General features: G+C 34.4%; 1 long non-coding RNA gene across 2 annotated transcripts; it reads left to right on the top strand.

The window, feature by feature from the left end:
• Window positions 1–386: 386 nt before the first annotated feature.
• LOC149794725 (uncharacterized) lies at window positions 387–19,835 on the top strand. 2 transcript variants are annotated; one of them, XR_016422058.1, is made up of 2 exons: window positions 387–549; window positions 19,467–19,835. It is a non-coding gene; the product is annotated as an uncharacterized LOC149794725 (long non-coding RNA). The 2 variants fall into 2 exon arrangements; XR_016422057.1 differs by having other exon boundaries at window positions 387–668.
• Window positions 19,836–20,697: the final 862 nt, after the last annotated feature.

The following is a 20,697-nucleotide window of genomic DNA, read 5'->3' as shown; positions in this document are numbered from 1 at the left end:
TTCTAAATCTGTTTTCAATTTCTTCCTGTATGACACGGAATGGCATGACTGCGGCTGTTGTTTACACTTCTTCCCAGCATTTCGTGTACAAAGTTTGATGGAAGATGCACATGGTTTTATTAAATATCCAAACTGAAGCGTATAACCTTCAAAGGCAAAAAGTTAAGAGGCAATATGAGTGCATCTGCCCAAGGAGGAAGCTTTACAGTCCCATGATGCATCCCTTACTTTTCCTGAGTGTTGCAGGCGTCATTTATATGTGATACACAACTTGCTGTGTACTTGATGCCATTACAGATGATTTAAAAAAATAATGCTCGTCTTTATAATTATGTTTTTCACATGACCACTTATAAAATATTGTTGACCTTTCAACAAAGGTTTTGATGTGTTGAGTCAGTCAAGTTGTCCTCACTTTCACTATGAGAGGCAGAGTTAAATGTGTGCACCTTTGCAGTTGATATAATGTGTTCATAATTCTCCCATAACAATATCATTTTGGAATATTAACATATGGGAAACTATTCCAACTGCTTGTAGGAAGAAAAGGTACAGTTTCTGCAGAATTACTGGTCCTGACAGAAGATAACACCTATTTCACTTTTTGTTCACATCATTTTCCTCCATCAACATGAATAACTATGTCTGATTCTATACACTCCAAACAGGTAAAATAAAAATAAAATGTGTGCAGCAACACAATTTTAGCAAATTAGTTGTTACCTGCTTTTAGAATTTTACAGGATCTTAAAATTTTAGACATTTATTTATTTTGACAAACAAGAATATCATCTGATAATACAACAAAACTATTTATGAACATTTCAAACATTATGTGACCCCAGGGATATTAGAACCTGTTAATAATTAGTGTAATGTCATCTGTGTGTGTAACAGGATGGATAATTGTGTACATCCTTGTAATTATTGATGTCCTTGTTTTTGTTTACTTACATGTACATATTTGTGTATATTTGTATATTTATGAACAATACTGTGATAAAATATTTTATGAAAATTACAAGTATCTAATTGAGTATCCCCATAATATTAACATAGTAATTAATCATAGACACTGTGACACTTATCCTTGCATGTATCTCCAACCCCCATGACAAAATGGTAAATGGCAAGATATGCTACATACATTAGTCGACATGGGCTTGAAGAGTTTTAGTTTGCTGTTTGTGCGGTGAATATGGTTGTTTAAAGATGGCAGTTTGTTATTTGCCTGAAAAGAATGTTACAATAACAAACTTGTAGTAATGTTACAGTAATTATTACCGTATCGTAAAAAACAATCGACTTACATTTTAACTAATTCCTGCTTCTATATTTCCAGCGACTGCCAATTCACGACATTCAAGCCAGCGCTTCAACTCGCAAACTGAATTTCTGATATTTCAGAACAACAAAATTTAGCTCCTAGGATGTCATTTTGCTCTAGTGTTATCGAATACATCTTCTTAGCTGCTGTCATTGTTTGTCCTACATTTTCACTTTTGTGTATCACATGATACACACAACACATTTACATGATGCGTCGTCGATCTCTGCTATATAACCATAGCAACAATTGACAATCTGCTCCCCAATCTGTGTTTGACATGACTCTTGTTAAATGCAGGGCTTGCAGACCTTTGTTCCTGAGAGAGGTTGGTACATGTATATATTATGTGGGAAGAAAGGTTGGTTATTGCTGGAAAAAAAAGCCCCATGTCCTTCACATCAGGAATAAAACAACCATCAGAATAGAGTTCCGGGTCATCATGAATTCGATGTGACCATTAGAATAGAGTTTTGGGTCATCATGAATTTAATGTGACCATCAGAACAAAGTTTTGGGTCATCATGAATATATTGTGATCATCAGAATAGAATTTTGGGTCATCATGAATTCAATGTGACCATCAGAACAGAGTTTTGGGTCATCATGAATTCAATGTGATCAGCAGAACAGAGTTTTGGGTCATCATGAATTCAATGTGATCAGCAGAACAGAGTTTTGGGTCATCATGAATTCAATGTGACCAGCAGAACAGAGTTTGGGGTCATCATGAATTCAATGTGACCATCAGAATAGAGTTTTGGGTCATCATGAACTCAATGTGACCATCAGAACAAAGTTTTGGGTCATCATGAACTCAATGTGACCATCAGAACAGAGTTTTGGGTCATCATGAATTCAATGTGACCATCAGAATAGAGTTTTGGGTCATCATGAATTCAATGTGACTATCAGAATAGAGTTTTGGGTCATTATGAACTCAATGTGACCATCAGAATATAGTTTTGGGTCATCATGAATTCAATGTGACCATCAGAATAGAGTTTTGGGTCATCATGAATTCAATGTGACCATCAGAATAGAGTTTTGGGTCATCATGAACTCAATGTGACCATCAGAACAGAGTTTTGGGTCATCATGAATTCAATGTGACCATCAGAATAGAGTTTTGGGTCATCATGAATTTAATGTGACCATCAGAATAGAATTTTGGGTCATCATGAATTCAATGTGACCATCAGAATAGAGTTTTGGGTCATCATGAATTCAATGTGACCAGCAGAACAGAGTTTTGGATCATCATGAATTCAATGTGATCAGCAGAACAGAATTTTGGGTCATCATGAATTCAATGTGACCATCAGAATAGAGTTTTGGGTCATCATGAATTTAATGTGACCAGCAGAATAGAGTTTTGGGTCATCATGAATTCAATGTGACCATCAGAATAGAGTTTTGGGTCATCATGAATTCAATGTGATCAGCAGAACAGAGTTTTGGGTCATTATGAATTCAATGTGATCAGCAGAACAGAGTTTTGGGTCATCATGAATTCAATGTGACCAGCAGAACAGAGTTTTGGGTCATCATGAATTCAATGTGATCAGCAGAACAGAGTTTTGTGTCATCATGAATTCAATGTGACCATCAGAATAGAGTTTTGGGTCATTATGAACTCAATGTGACCATCAGAATATAGTTTTGGGTCATCATGAATTCAATGTGACCATCAGAATAGAGTTTTGGGTCATCATGAATTCAATGTGACCATCAGAATAGAGTTTTGGGTCATCATGAACTCAATGTGACCATCAGAACAGAGTTTTGGGTCATCATGAATTCAATGTGACCATCAGAATAGAGTTTTGGGTCATCATGAATTTAATGTGACCATCAGAATAGAGTTTTAGGTCATCATGAATTCAATGTGACCATCAGAATAGAGTTTTGGGTCATCATGAATTCAATGTGACCAGCAGAACAGAATTTTGGGTCATCATGAATTCAATGTGACCATCAGAATAGAGTTTTGGGTCATCATGAATTTAATGTGACCATCAGAATAGAGTTTTGGGTCATCATGAATTCAATGTGACCAGCAGAATAGAGTTTTGGGTCATCATGAATTCAATGTGACCAGCAGAATAGAGTTTTGGGTCATCATGAATTCAATGTGACCATCAGAATAGAGTTTTGGGTCATCATGAATTCAATGTGACCATCAGAATAGAGTTTTGGGTCATCATGAATTTAATGTGACCATCAGAATAGAGTTTTGGGTCATCGTGAATTCAATGTGACCATCGGAACAGAGTTTTGGTTCATCGTGAATTCAATGTGACCATCAGAATAGAGTTTTGGGTCATCATGAATTCAATGTGACCAGCAGAATAGAGTTTTGGGTCATCATGAATTTAATGTGACCATCAGAATAGAGTTTTGGGTCATCATGAATTCAATGTGACCATCAGAATAGAGTTTTGGGTCATCATGAATTTAATGTGACCATCAGAATAGAGTTTTGGGTCATCATAAATTCAATGTGACCATTAGAATAGAGTTTTGGGTCATCATGAATTCAATGTGATCAGCAGAACAGAGTTTTGGGTCATCATGAATTCAATGTGACCATCAGAATAGAGTTTTGGGTCATCATGAATTCAATGTGACCATCAGAACAGAGTTTTGGGTCATCATGAACTCAATGTGACCATCAGAATAGAGTTTTGGGTCATCATGAATTCAATGTGATCAGCAGAACAGAGTTTTGGGTCATCATGAATTCAATGTGACCATCAGAATAGAGTTTTGGGTCATCATGAATTCAATGTGATCATCAGAAGAGCTTATAAAAACAGCTTTAGATCTGAAAACTTTGAACATGTTTACTTGTGCTCATTTCTGAACTGAAAACACACCTGTAGTCAACATTCAATAACATGCACACCTTTTATTATATATATAAAGTGGATCATAAAGTCACAAACATTTAATAAGCTGTCAGTTCCTGGCATTTCACTATTCTGCTAATTTTAATTTTGATAAGGGTTCTTAACTACATGTTGTCTGGATGTATACCCATATGCTGCAGATAGTTTTCAGAAAATGAAGTGCCTCATTTCTATCTTCTGAAAAATGGTAGACCAGGTTTGGTGGGCAGTTCCATAGGGCGAATAGGGTCATTCACTATACCACAATTCCATGTGGTGTCAAAAGCTTTCTCCAAGTCAAACAAGATGGCAAACTTTATGTTCTTTCTTCATGAAAGGTTCTCTAATAAATGCTTCAGGTGAGACAAGATGGTCTCTTGCGTTAATGTCTTGTGTCTAAATCCAGACTGAATGTCTAAGAATAGTTTCTTGAATTTGAGATACCAGGAGTCTAATTATTAATCCTCCATTACATCATCTGCAAATAAAGATTGTTAGTAACATGAGTTGATAGCTAGAAGGGCCAGAATGGTCACTTCCAAATTTCGGTACTGCTATCACTGTTACTTCTCACCTGGACTGAAGAAAGTCCCCTGTTTCCAAATATTTTAATGAAAATCATGTAAAGTGTACTCAAGGCTTAACAGGTATGTGTTTCATGCCATCTGAACCTGCCAAAGTGTCATGGGGTTGATCTAAGAGAATTCTGAAATTCCCTCTGAGTCAAAGGTTTGTTGTAATCTCCACCATCAGCAGGTCTGAAATTTAGAGGAACCTTTCCTTTCAGGTATTTGACTGCATATGTTTTCAGAATAATTCTCTTGTATGGATTTTTTTCAAGAATATTTGTTCCAATGTATTTGAGACTTTTGGTACGGTCATGACTATTTCATCAGATTCCTTAAAGTGCTTGATACAGCTGCTTTTCTTTTGCCAATGATCTTTCTTGCCACATTCCATACTGAATAAATAGAGGAGTGAGAGTTCAACATAATTATCATCAGGAATTTTAGCTCTTATAAATGACAGTAGAGCATCAAGTTCAATTGGGATGTTAGTCTGGTTCTGAATACTGTTACTGGAGATGCTTATGAAGAAACTGTTGAACATTTCCACAATGCTATTGGGTGAGTTCAGGTCGTTTCGATGCTTCGACAATGTCTTGGTACTCTTACTTTCATCAATAGCCTGTTTATAGTTTTGCCTTATCTATCAGGTGCTTAGTTTTATTCCTCCACTTTCTATAGCTTTTCATGTCTTTTTTTGTGGAAATTATCTCTTAGGTGCCTAGCCTCATTGATCTCAGGGGTAATCCACTTTGGTGTTGGTGTTTAACCCTTTTTGTTTTAATTGGGGCATGCTTTCTAAGGCTGCACTGAACATCCAATACTGATTGTCAAAGGCAGTGTGGACATCAGCTATTTTGCAGATTGGAAGGGTTTGCAAACTAAATCATTTAAGAACATTTCCTCATCAAACTGTTTAAAGTCCCTGTATTATATTTCAATGTGGTGACCATTTTTAGATGATTTCAGAACATGTCTAGTTATACAGACTGGTCAGTCAGTGCAATCATACCACATACAGCAGTCCCACACTACTGCAATGTCAGTACCATGACACTACCATATTTTGACTTAATACCTATCAGACCCAGTTTTACAGTCATTGCACGCTGAAATTTTTAGGCAAATAAACTGCTGTAAGTAGACTTCATTTTGTTTTAGTTTAAATGTTATCAGACTATTGCATATCAATGCAAAACAAATCTCTGTGTACCACTCAACAAGTTCTAGCTCAACAAATATGCAGGCAATAATCTAGTTAAAAAATGCAACTTCGTTTCATCTGCAGAATTCTCTCATAACCTTCTGACATTAATAATTTTATTAAAATAAACCGTACCTACCCATATTCATCAGCTTTTGGTGCAGAAAATTATTAAATTTCAATACCGTAAAGCAACTAATATCATGTTGTCAAACCTTTCTCACACATATTTAATTACTAGCTGATAAGAAAGACTGTATTTATTTATTTATTTAGAGAAGGGAACACAGTTAGTTACAGAACTAATCTACCTTGAGGCCTTCTATCTGTTATGTACAATATATACAGTATATACAACATGTGAAGAATTTGGCTTGACACTAAATAATTAATTTTTTAAAATTCAAATTATCAAGACTGGAACACACGCACAGGCATCTATGAAAACATGAACATACATAAAATATAAAATATCATCCTGCATTGAAAAATTAACTATGAAAATGATGCAAAATTACAGAAAAGCAGGCGGTATTTTTTGTACTAGAACTGTTAGATTTTATGAAGATTTCATTCATGAATATTTAAAGAAAATAAGAATATGTTTAATAAAATATGAAACAAAAAGTCATAGTGGGTCTGAAAGCTCTCACCTGGCAGACATAAACTTCAAAGCTAAATGCAACTGAGGAAATGAAATGTTTGATTATTATGATGCCTCTGGTGACAGTTAAAGGTATTTCTAATTTTAGTGACAATGGTCATACTGATTGGAATCACTTGTACAAATATAAAAGGCCTTTACTAGAAGTTGCCTATCAAATTTGGTCCAGTTCTGTCCAGCAGTATTTGGGAAGTTTTTAACATTTTTTTTTTCTATTCTTAGTAATGGCAACTATATTTGGGCACTGATTAACTTCATTTGTCCAGTTTGCAGGCTCTTCATGCCAGGATGCTTTCTGTTACATTTTGGTCAAATTCTTTGTTTTTGTTTTTGAGAATTTTTAAAAGGATTTTCTATCTTTTGTTACTCATGTGGACATATTTGACGGGCAAATCCGTATGATTATACAAAAACATGAAAGTCTTGACTCATTATGTCAAGATGCTTCCAGTCAAAATGAAAAGGTTTTAGTCAGTAGCTTCTGAGAAGTCATTTCCTGTTCATAGTGAGCAGTCGTATATGAAGGCAAATGTGTATTACTGATGGCAGTATAAATGGACTCCATGCCATATGCTTTCTGTTCAATTTGGTACAAGTTTGTTCAGCATTGTTTTTTAAACAAGAAAAGGTATTTTTGTGGGTTTTTTTTAAAGCAATGGTGGCCATATTTGATGTGTAATATGCATCTTGTAAACAAATCTGAAAACACTCCATGTCTTCTTTCAAATATGCTTCAATTCTGCTCAGTCATTTTAGTGACAGCAGACATATTTGATATTAGAAACACATCATTCGTAAATAAAAAATTTGAAAAGCCTTTATGGCTAAATACTTTGTCAAGTGTTTTAAGTAATTTTAACAAATCAGATTCATTTATAACAATCTGAAGTGCCTCCATGCCATACTGTTTTTTTATGTCAAATTTAGTCCCATGCTGTTTAGCTGTTCTGGAGAAGACTTTATAGAAGTTCTTCTGTTTGAAGCAATGACAGTAATATCTGACAACAGACTGTGAGGTCACTTTTACTCATAAGCAAGACCTTCACAACATCTAAACCTATGTACCAAATTTGATCAAAATCAGATAAGAGATATACTCTCAAAAGAGCTTCCTACTTCAGCCAATCAGATACTCTCAAAACAGCCTCCTGCCAATCAGATACTCTCAAAAGAGCTTCCAACTTCAGCCAATCATATACTCTCAAAAGAGCCTCCAGCCTATCAGATACTCTCAAAAGAGCTTCCAGCCAATCAGCTACAAATCACCTCATCATTATGTGCACATCTTACTTATTACATAACCTGTTAAGAACAATTACCTCACCCCCAATTTTAACCCATGCAAAGGTGAAATGTTAGTGATCTGTAAAGGCAAGTGCCTTAGACAACTCAGCCAGGCTGGTCTAACTGTATAAAAGTCTGCTGAAAAACTAAATATATACCTGGGAGATTTGTGTGCACACAAAATATGACAATGTATCAGAACATAAGTAAAAACAAATGGTAAAATAAAATATGAAATGCATTTCTGAAATTGTGTATTAGAAATTAACTTGTTTTGTATCTTTCTTTATGTACCTTGAAAACTGATGCCAATAAGTAAAGGATTTATCAAATATTCTCCTGCTGGAGAAGAGAATGCAAAAATAGAAAAGCAAAGATACATATTTTCATAAATATATACTCTAACAGATTTACCTCTTGAACTAACTTAACAATTAAGAACTAAAACTTGGAAATAAGAACAGTTTTAATGGCTTACTGACATATACAAATGATCTGCTAAGGTTTGCCAAGCAGTAAGTATGTATTTGTTATATACTGTTATGTATATTGGTATTGTTTGTTAATTTTTCATTTTTTTTCATTAATGCTATTGATAGTGTCATATTGTATGTTGGACTTGCCCTTGTCCAAAATTAAATTCATTTTCTACCTGACCTGAATCATTGATTTTGGTTTCGTAAACAACGTCTGTCTCAATGAGTCAAGAACTTTAAAATTTCCCACGAAATGCCTGGGCTACCTGTTACTGTTTACTACATTTACATTATAATTTTAGTAGTAGACTTCTAATTATAAAATTTTATTTTGTAAACATAATGAACCTTTCAGAAGGAATCTTTCCATTAGCAGATAGTATTTTTTTTAGAATATGCTAATGTGACCTGAGGTCAGGTAGAGGACTGTATAATTTTGTTTTTCTAGAATTTATTATTTTGTTCTGTAAGATCTTGAGGCATTATCATTTGTATTATTGTTGTGTCCAGTGTTCATTTGGGCTGGAATTTTATTTATTCAAATTATTTATTCACTGGAAATACAAAATGCTCTTGGGAAAAAAGAGTCTTGGAAACTAACACTTGAATTTATACTGAAATTTCAAATAAGGATGCATATTTAGGATTGTATTATTGTAATCCAACAAAAGACTACATGGGCCACCATAGGCACATCAACACTTCCACATTTGGATTTGATTTGGATTTCCACTAAAGGTTATTCAGAACTTTAATCATTGGGGCGTGTGTATATAATTCAATAATCATTTGGGATTTAATTGTCAATTCTTTTAAGTTCTTTTTTACATTTTCACATTGTTTTCAAGGAAAATAATTATTTGTTAAATTTTACGAAGCTTGTTACTTCTCATTTTCTTTCATTACTGTATTTATTTTAAGACCCCAGAGGCTTAATAATACCATCTACGCATCAGTTGGCCAATACTGATAGCAGGTGGTTATGTTTTGGTGCATTTTAGAAAAATCAATGTGATTTATCATTAAAGGCATGTGTTCAAAAACAAGTATCACATAGTCTGGTTCAAATCTGTGACAAGTATCATATCAACTCAATCTTTGATAAACCATCTTTTGCAAGTCAGCAAGCTTGATTAGGCCAAAATGTTGACCAGTCAGTTCATTGGTCAGAAATATGTCCTCAAGTGTAGCAACAAGCAACTTGTTGATGGACAGACAAATAACTGACTCAAGACCATACCATAAGCTCACTGGACCTTATAGTCAGGTGGTTTAAAAATTAAGTGTTGGATTTATCTTAGTGCACACTGGGAACATCTACTGCAGTCTTAATTATTATGTGCAGTAATTATTCTTTGCACTAGTAATTAAAGGTGATGCCTCAGAAAGCACATGAATCTAACTTCCTCTCAGCTGAGTTACCATGGAGCCATATGTACATGAAAAACTACCCCTTTGCCCCCAAAATCCCAACTTAACCCAGGTCAGTGACATACTTTTGATAAGATGGTGTTGTACTCACCAGGAATTATGGGCCAACAGTAAGAAAATGACATAAATACAAAACCCAAGTGAATCAAAGAGGGTTGAAATTTAGGTCGGAGTGACCTGCTTTTGGTACACTGATGTTGTACTCATTAAGATACATCTTCATGCAAAGCTGCATGACTATAGGTCTGAAATACCCAAGAAAATAACCGTAAGACAAAACTAAGTAACTGAAGCATGAAACCAAGGCCAGTTTAACCCACTATTGGTTGATTCTGAAGCATGAAACCAAGGCCAGTTACCCACTATTGGTTGATTCTGAAGCATGAAACCAAGGCCAGTTACCCACTATTGATTGATTCTGAAGCATGAAACCAAGGCCACAGTAACCCACTATTGGTTACTATAAGGTACTCAGCATTCAAGGTCTCTGGAAAATACAGTGCCTACAAAACTGATCTAAATGCAATCTTAACCAAGATGTCAGGCCTATGGATGGAAAAGGTTAACTATATGCTTCACTGTTATGGCAGGCATAATGAGATATACATTGACTGTTGAGGTGTCTAAAAACTAGTCCAGTAGACATATAGTCAAACAAGCTTATCTGTATCATGATGAAATGAATCACATTTCCCATTGCCCATAAAAAGACTGGCAAGTGGCTCATTGGAATTAAAAAATAAACAACAAGCATTGGATTTCCAATAAGCATTGGATTTCCAATAAGGCAGAAGGCTCAATAAATATTTAACTTGTTGATGAAAGAAAGAAACTTTTAAAAGAATTAAGAGTCAATGGGAAGATAATCTAATTAAAGCAAAATATTTTGCACTCGTTGAGCAGCTGTAGGCTTTTGCTTTAGAATTACTAATTCTTGCTATAGCGAGACAGTAATCTACTTTCATGCGCATGTGATTAAATGTCCATTTTTTAGATTCAGTTACATAATCAGACTGGACTTGTTAGTATTTAATCACATGTTCCATGTACACCCTTTAATGTCTATGGAACATATATCAGACTGAAGCGACCCTGAATGCCTAAATCTTTATGATGTATGTTATTGCCAAACCCTGAATGCCTAATTCTTCATGATTTATGTTAATGCCAAAGTTCCTTCAGTGCTGATCCTGTGAATTTAATTTTACAAAGAATCATGCTATACAGGACTTCTTGAAATTTCTAACTGCACTGTACAATGGCATCACATGGATTTGTAAATATGCATGCTGGAAATAATAAGCCTTATTGTTGTTTACCCGAAAATACACATGTAGCAATTTATTTCTGCACCAGTCAGAAAATGACACAAATTTAGCAAACTGTAACTGTTATAGGAAAAAGTCTGCATGCCACACCCATTTTGTTACTTCAGCTAATTTGGTCTGCTTTCTTACATGGATTTTGGGTACATTTACATATCAATGTTACTTCAGCCAATTTGGTCTGCTTTCTTACATGGATTTTGGGTACATTTACATATCAATGGCTGCACTACCTTCTAAAATTAATATACTGCACACCATGATGCAGAGCAATAATTAGTTACCATATATACTCACTTGTAAGTTGAGCGCAGCTGCAAACTGCAGTGACCCATATCGGTTGTGGCATAATGTAATAAAGGTCAGTTCCATAGTTGTCACCTCTATGTAGCTAGTCACCTTTTTTGTGTGTGCGTGTGATTTGGACTTTTTAATGTAGCTTTAACAATTTTTCAGTCATATTTCTACAATGTCTGCAGTGTGGCAGTTTATAGTGATGTCTAGCACTGGGGCATCATGCTGCAGACATGTAGCATATCTCCCACCCAGTCATATTATCCTGACACCAGGCCAACCAGTCCTAACACTAACCTCTAAATGCTGAGCACGAAGCAAGGCAGCTGTTAGTACCATTTTTTAAAAGTCTTTGGTATGACTCGGCCAGGGATCGAACCCAAGACCGCCCGCATCCAAGGCAGATGCTCTAACCAATAGGCCACTGGAGCGATTCCTTTTTTGTAAAGGTCAGGTTAAAAATGTGCCTCTATAGAACAACCACCTTTCATAAATATCGGGTTCACAGAGGCCCTATTTAAACAGTCACCTGTTTATAAAGGCAAAGTTCAAAGAAGTACCTCTGGATAGCAGTCACCTTTTAATAAAGATCAGATTCAAGACTCTGTTAATGTATATTTACCTGCATATAAGAACCACCTGCTCATAAAGGACATTTTCTCTAAATTATTATGGTGTCATTTAAACATAGGTTTGACTATAGCATTCAAGTAACCCAATACTTACATAAATATTCAACTACTGAATCAAATATTTGAGAAAGAATTTTCATGATCATTTAAAGTGGAGTATTTTGGATTTTTGTTTGGAATGGTATGAAGCTGGAAGTTTGAATATAAGTCATGAAGAAAAAAATAATATTTAGTACATGTCCAAAATAATATTTAGTACATGTCCAAAATAATATTCAGTACATGTCCAAAATAATATTTAGTACATGTCCAAAATAATATTTAGTACATGTTCAAAATAATATTCAGTACATGTCCAAAATAATATTTAGTACATGTCCAAAATAATATTCAGTACATGTCCAAAATAATATTTAGTACATGTCCAAAATAATATTTAGTACATGTCCAAAATAATATTTAGTACATGTCCAAAATAATATTCAGTACATGTCCAAAATAATATTCAGTACATGTCCAAAATAATATTTAGTACATGTCCAAAATAATATTTAGTACATGTCCAAAATAATATTCAGTACATGTCCAAAATAATATTTAGTACATGTCCAAAATAATATTCAGTACATGTCCAAAATAATATTTAGTACATGTCCAAAATAATATTTAGTACATGTCCAAAATAATATTTAGTACATGTCCAAAATAATATTTAGTACATGTCCAAAATAATATTTAGTACATGTCCAAAATAATATTCAGTACATGTCCAAAATAATATTTAGTACATGTCCAAAATAATATTTAGTACATGTCCAAAATAATATTTAGTACATGTCCAAAATAATATTCAGTACATGTCCGTGTCTTTAGCCTGAAGTACATGTATGTCTATGTTAAATTGTTTCTGTAGAAAACGGGGAAAAAATTTCCTGCTTGCTGGCAAAATTCTTAATTCTGCATAAAAAAAAATTAATTGCATACTGAACAAAAAGGTGATTTCAGTGCTCAATCAGTCTTTGTAGCACTCAATATTACTTACAATCCCATGTTTCTTACATATGCAATGTATTGTGAATAATTTATACAAAGTTCTGATTAAATGTTACATGGCCACTACGTCATCCTTTGTTAGAGAGAAGCTCTATTGAATGTAACAACTCAATTCAATTCAAGACACTTCAAAAGAAAGGAGTGACCTAGCAGGTTGTATTGAATTTGCCATCTATTCTTCTTCTCACTTAAAAAAACCAGAACTTGCTTTCATAAGACACACTTTAATCTGCTGAATCACATTAACTAGGTTAAGTGCGACTGATGACGCAAATGGACTTAATATAGGTGAATGAACTGGTGCTTTTCTTTGGGATTCCATTTAAAAGTCATGTTTTGAGACAATTTATCAAGTCTACTCAGACTGAAAATCAATTCCTCCTCTTCGATTTTTCTACATGGTTTGAATAGTAGACCAGTGTGCAGCTGTTTCTTGGGTTGTTTGATATGCCTTTGATCTCTATGTATGAACATGCTATACTGCACTGCTTGAACATTAAACAGTATGACTTGAATGATAAGGGTAATGATCAATTAGGAAACTGTTGATAGCACAAAAACTGATACGATCTTTCAAAGTAAAAAATAAAAAAAACTGTCAATAATATCTGACAATGTTAATTTCTTGGAAGTAAATTCATCATTTAAATGGATACCCTGTCTAGTCGTCTTAATTAGATTGAAAACGTTAGATTAAAATGTCAAATTAAACTGTTGGAGATCCATATATTATTTGAAGGGCTCCAACACTAATTAGGCTGATATTATGTTATTATTATTATTATTATTATTTAATTTAAGCATATATTCCAAGCTTAAACAAAACCGAGTTAGAAATATGGCTTCAAGAATGGATCGGATACAAGATAAGTTTCTTTTTTTTATTATGTGCGCAGCTTTATCATTATCTAAACTGATGATGATTTTGCAATCCTGATCAAAACTGTATCAGAAAGATGGCTTTCAGAGGGCTCACAAGCACAGTCAATCGGATACAAGATCACTTCATTAGTCTTTATGGAAATTGCCCATTATCAAAGGGGGGCCCCGAGTGGCCGAGTGGTCTAAAGCGCTCTTCGTTACGGATCACTGCCATCTCACCTCTGTCTGCGGCGGTTCGAGTCTAAGATTCAGCCAATGTGGGCATGTGAGAAAGCCTGCCAGTAGCTTCTCGTGGGTCGGTGGTTCTTTCCGGGGTTTTCTGGGTTCTTCCTCCACCATTAATACTGGCCGCCATGTATAGCCTATCGTGCTGAAAAATGGCGTTAAACCCCACAACAACAACAACAACAACCATTATCAAAGGCATCTTAATGATATAGTCAAATATTCCATATCGCCTCATTAGCCAATTAGTTGCAAGATCACCTCTTTATTTTGCATGGATCTCAATCATTATCAACTTGTCTGAGATACTGACGATATAAACCCTTATTACGAGTCGGACTTAAATATGATCAGAAACACGGCTTCCAGAGTGGAATCAAGCAACTGTTGACATAATATTCATTAATACTAACACGGCTGATCGTTTAATCACTTGACTTCAGATCAACCACTATAATAAAGTGCTTTACAAAGTGAAATTTTGCAAATTATACTTTCAGTTTAATCAATATCTAGGTTTTGAAACCCTTTTGCAAGCTACATTTGGTCAGCTGACAAAAAGTAGGAAAAACTAGGTCTGCCTGAATGATTACAATGCCTAGACATTAATGAGAGCAATAAATTACTAATGGTGATTAATGATGCAAATCTTAATGTTTCAGATCACTCAAGTCACATCTAAGAAAAATAAAAAATGAACATACAAGCAGAAAATGCCAGAAAACTATAAAACATGAACAGGATTATTTTCAAGCAGCCATAAAAACTGCAAAGCATACAATGGAGGTTCCTCAAATGTTGTTACGGTTACAATCCTGGCCATGCATGATTATAAATGTTGCAAGCATGGAAGCATTACTGACTTAATTAATGGCTATAGGGTCAACATTTTTCAATTACAACTGGGAGACAGGCTATCTGGGATAGCTAGATCCACAGACTGATTGTTCAAGACACATATGGTCATATGCAGAAGGAACTGGAAAATCAAAGCCACCACAAACATCAACTCTACCTGGTTGAACCTGTGCATCTCACAGTCCAACTACCATATATACTTGCTTATAAGATGAGTCCAACTGCAAAATTGCACAGACCCAGATCTACAGACACTTAATGTGCTGGCAGATCTGGGTCAATGCAGTTTGACAGCAGTAATCAGTAGAACGAACAACACAGACCCCAATCCGCAGGTGCATTATGAAATGGCAGATCAGAGTATTTGTTGTTTGAAGTCTGACTACTTATAAGCATGTGTATACGGTACTTACATAATGATGAACACTGCAGCACCCTGGACAGCTGGAAGTAACTTTCCCAAGTCATAGCCTAATTGGACACTATACAGTTCAGACCTTCTAAACATTCCTAAAGATTTGAATGTAAACCTTTAAATGTCAAAGTACCCTGCACAATTTGGACAGTGTAAATAGTTTTTAAGTATTTTTATGTTAAATATCAACTAAACCTCTAAGTTATTGCCCCTGTCAAAAATTCACGTGCATTCCTATTTCAGTTTAATCAATGTATCTCAAGAAGTTTACATCATAATTCGTGGGAAGTAAATCACAGTCACTCCTAGGAATATTAAGTTTTTACTTTATTTTTAAAAAATCTAAAACAAAAAACCAAATACAAACTAATATATGGTATAGAGTAAGGCCATTTTTCCCCTGCAAATGAGAATAAGACAATTGTTTTCAAGCTTCTTAAAAAGAATTCAATTCCCTCCCAACTTAGAAAATTAAATGGTCTGTCACTGAGAGAAACAAGATTTCAGCAGATCTTGTATAGAAATCAAAGCAGTAGCCATTGTCAATACTGTTACAAATTATTTACATGAATTTACATCAGATGAATGTCAATTTTGGCTTAGGAACAGACTTCATTTATACTAAACAAAGCCATCTGACGTGGAGCATTGTATTTTAACATCCCCAATAATAAACCAGTAAATGTAAATTATCAGCAATTAAGATGAATTAATTTATTGCTGAAATGATTATTATTATGGGCAAATTTGTCATGATTCCAAGATTTTAATCCCTCTCCCTCTCTGCAATAATGAACCAGAGATTTTCAGATTTTAATTTCCAACAAGGAAAAACCCCTGCAACATTAATTATAGTTTGTTGGCTTGTATTTTATTGTTCTGACATAAATGTCAGTCAAGATTACAGTATCCAAAATCAAAATAACTCCCTCTGTTTAGTGTAAAGTCAATAATCTGGCTTATTTAGTTTACTTTTTAAAGGAAGGATGTGTAGCTACATGAAGTAAAGTACTGTTCAGTCTCAGTATTAAATTTTGAATTTGTTCGTGTTTCTAATCCAATGTCTTTTGCAGAAACATACCATCATAGGCAAATTTGTCAACTATCTCTAACAACACTAACACCTGAAATTGCTAACCATTGGTGGTGGTGGGGGCGCCAGACTACCAGTCTGATCCTGCTTTGATTTCATGTTTTATGCTACATGTACTGTATAGCATAATGCATTCTTTTTGCTTCTGTATAGCCCCAAACTAAACAAAATGTACATCAAATAATGCATACTCTTTGCTTCTGCAACTAACAAAAATACAATTCTTGTCTAATATCCCAGATTGTTTTATGTACATTTTAACAAATTATAGTGAAAATAAGTCATTAGTTAACTAGTGCAATTAACAAATTATAGTGAAAATAAGTCATTAGTTAACTAGTGCAATTAACAAATTATAGTGAAAATAAGTCATTAGTTAACTAGTGCAATTAACAAATTATAGTGAAAATAAGTCATTAGTTAACTAGTGCATTTCTGCATACAGGTCTACCTCTCTTAAACTTGAGGATTCAGTAAATGGTATTTTAACAGGTTATGAAATAACAGTTTTGATATGTTTGATATGATGTTAAGAAAACCCATTATTTTAGCCACCAACTTAAATCCTGTCCTCCATTATTCTGGCAGTTTAATTTCCCATATTCTCCCAACCATTGTAAATTTACAATACATATAATGACATTCACTGTCAGATGTAACTCAGTGCCACAAAGCACATTTTCAGTGACTGCTCACCACCCCCCCCCACTCTCTCTCTCTCTCTCTCTATCTCTCAATTGATCCTGAGTCTAATTATAAAAAAGAAAAAAAAAATCATACAAATGAAAAAGACACATAAAAGCTATAAGCTAAGAACGTATTTACCAACACTGGCACTTTAATGTCAACGTACCTGCTTCAGACATATGTTCCCGTTATGAATAACTTATTTTACCAATTTAATCAAGATTATTTTTCCTAGAACAGCAGCTGCATATGAAACTTCCTCATTAAACATATGGAACTGTTTATATAGATTTTTGGAAGAAAAAAAAATTAATGCATGCATCACAAAAACATGAGTATGGATTTACACCTTCAGCTATAATGAGAACACTTTGCCCCTCCCCCCCCCCCCACAACAAAAATCTGATTATCTGAGACTGCAATCTTACCTGACATTATCTGATAACACTGAAGTTATATAAAATTTGATTTGGAAAAAAAAAACATGCCCGTTAATTTGTGTTTGTATCTTTTGGGTTTTTAATGTTGCTTTAACAATTTTAATCATATCTCAATGAGTGAAACTGCACTTGTATCTTTGATTGACAAATGGCTGAAAGCATTAGATCAAGGAGAAATGATAGGCACTATTATGGTTGATTTTTGCAAAGCTTTTGATCATGTAGACCATGAATGTGAGCCTTAATATGACCTCTCATGATAAAATTGTTGATAACTTGGTCTATTCACATTAAACATGTTTCAAAAAGGTTAATTCTTATCTTTGGCTACTGGGGAAAATCAAAACATACATTCCTCTTCAGCATAGGGTCATCTTTTATAAAAATTATAATCAGCCATATCTGGACTATTGTAATGTAATTTGGAGTAATACCTCTAATTCAAACATAAAAACACTTTTAAGACTCCAAAAGAGGGCTTGCCATTTAATTCTAGATCAGTGTATAGAGAATTTCCAGGATGCAATGAATAATGTAAAGATTTTAACAATACAAGAAAGAATATTTCCTAGAAAGGCCAAATTGATGTATAAAGTATCCAGAAAAGCCATTCCTGACTACCAAAGCAATATCCTTCACCAAGGAGATGCTGATGGTACTCCAAATTTAAGGTCCATAAGTAAAAGTTACATTATACCAAGGCCAAAGAAGGAATTGTTTAAAAACATGTTTTCAATATACTGGTCCACTGGTATGGAACAACATTCCCAGTGACATAAGGCAGGCTCCTAGTATTTCTTTTCATAATCAATGTCTCAAATAGATGCTTTTCTGTAATTTTGCATCATTTTCACAGTTGAATTTTTCAATGCAGGATGATTATTTATGTCTTACATATGTTTATGTTTTCACAGATGTCTGTGCATATGTTCCAGGCTTGATACTTTGATTTTTAAAATCAATTAATTATCTTGTGTACAGCCAGATTCTTCAAATCATGTTGTATATACTATATATATTGTACATAACAGATGGAAGGCCTCAAGGTAGATTAGTTCTGTAACTAAGTCACCTTCTCTAAATAAAGTCTTTATTATCATTATTATTATTATTATTATTATCATTATTATTATTATTATTATGTCTGAAGTGTGACAGTTTATAGTTATGTCTAGCACTGATGCATCATGTCCCAGTAAAACTGCCTTATACTGGGTATTTCATATATATTACTAATCAAAAATGAAATAGGATCACCACTGGTACAAATATAAAATGGGTGTGGGAGTAATTACTATTACGAAATTTTGTAACTGGCTAAAGCAGTCACTTGGATATTGAATGTGGTCAACCACAAGCAAAATTTCTTGTAGAATATAAAAAGAAAACTACACAGAAGAATAATCAGTATGCAGTTCCAAAACCTAACAGGAACTTTAGAAGTTTACATAATTAGGATGCCAATTTTTTTCAATATAATGCTAAATACCTCATTAATTTAACTGTTCCACCAGCAATGAAATAACTGTAATTAAGTTTCTATTTTCTTTTTATTTCTTCTTTCATAAGAATAAGAGTAATAATTTTAGATGAAATTATTGTGGACCTCTTCACCTCCCACCACAATATAATGACAAAAGTCTTGTTGCAAACTGAAATCCACATCTAACCAATACATTTTCTATTTTCTTGCATATATTATCATATTTTTTAAACAAGCATGTATAGACAGAAGTGTGGGGCAAGTGGAATATCTCAAAACTACCTGGATGGCAGTGGGCTCAAGGCAAGTGGAATATCTCAAAACTACCTGGATGGCAGTGGGCTCAAGGCAAGTGGAATATCTCAAAACTACCTGGATGGCAACTCTTTTGAACTGCATCCAGCTGTTTAGTAAACAATGCTGATCAAAATTATCACCTAGGAAAACTGCTTTTGTCAGCACTGTCTGTAAGCATCACTTGTTATAAAAAAATGACCTTCTGGCTTGAAACATGTAGATATACTCAGAGTTGGGGAACACAAACTTCCTATGCTCTGAACTGCCATTGACTGCTTGGGTCCAGTGAATAAAATTCTTTGAACTCACGTGTATTTTACCTTTTATGATATTTTTCTTCATATTATACTCCCAGGGCCAAAGTGGTCAGAGAGTCCACATGGGATGTGGGAGGTCATGGGTTCAAACCCCAACTGAGTCATACAAAATACATATTTTTAAAAAAATGGTACTAGCAGCTGCCTTGCCTGGTGCCCAGTATTAAAAGATTAGTGTTAGGACTGGCCGGCCTGGTGTCACATTATAACCTCTGTTCTTGAGGTCGTGGGTTCGATCCCCGGCTGAGTCATACCAAAGACTTACAAAAATGGTACTAACAGCTGCCTCGTTTGGTGCTCAGCATTAAGAGTTAGTGTTAGGACTGGACGGCTTGATGTCAGGATAATGTGACTTGGTGGGACATCATACTACATGTCTGTAGTGTCATACCCCAGTGCTAGACATCACTAAAAACTGCCACACTGCAGATATCTTAGAGATATGACTGGTAAACTGCTAAAGCAACATTAAAAATCCAAATCACACACATGCACAAACAGTAGGCAAGTTGATGCAGCAAAAAATTTGTGCTTAAAAACTATTCCTTGCATGCAAAAGTAGGACATGAGGTAGTTTTTATTAGTGTTTATTTATTAAGTGAGTCAACCTGAATATTGCTAATAAAGTGCATCATAAAAGCCAGTAAACTCTATAAGAATTGCCTGAAAATGAAGAGGAAAATGTGTGATTTGGATGTTTAACAAAGCTTTAACAATTTTTTAGTCATATCGCTATGATGTCTGTAGTGTGACAGTTTACAGTGATGTCTAGCACTGGGGAATCATGCCACAGACATGTAGCATAATGTCCCACCCAGTCACATTATCCTGACACCAGGCCAACCAGTCTTAA

The sequence above is a fragment of the Sinohyriopsis cumingii genome, chromosome 7, assembly GCF_028554795.1.
Source record: "Sinohyriopsis cumingii isolate HCF-2022 chromosome 7, ASM2855479v2, whole genome shotgun sequence".
Lineage (NCBI taxonomy): Eukaryota > Metazoa > Mollusca > Bivalvia > Unionida > Unionidae > Sinohyriopsis > Sinohyriopsis cumingii.
This window is presented reverse-complemented; position numbering and strand designations above follow the sequence as displayed.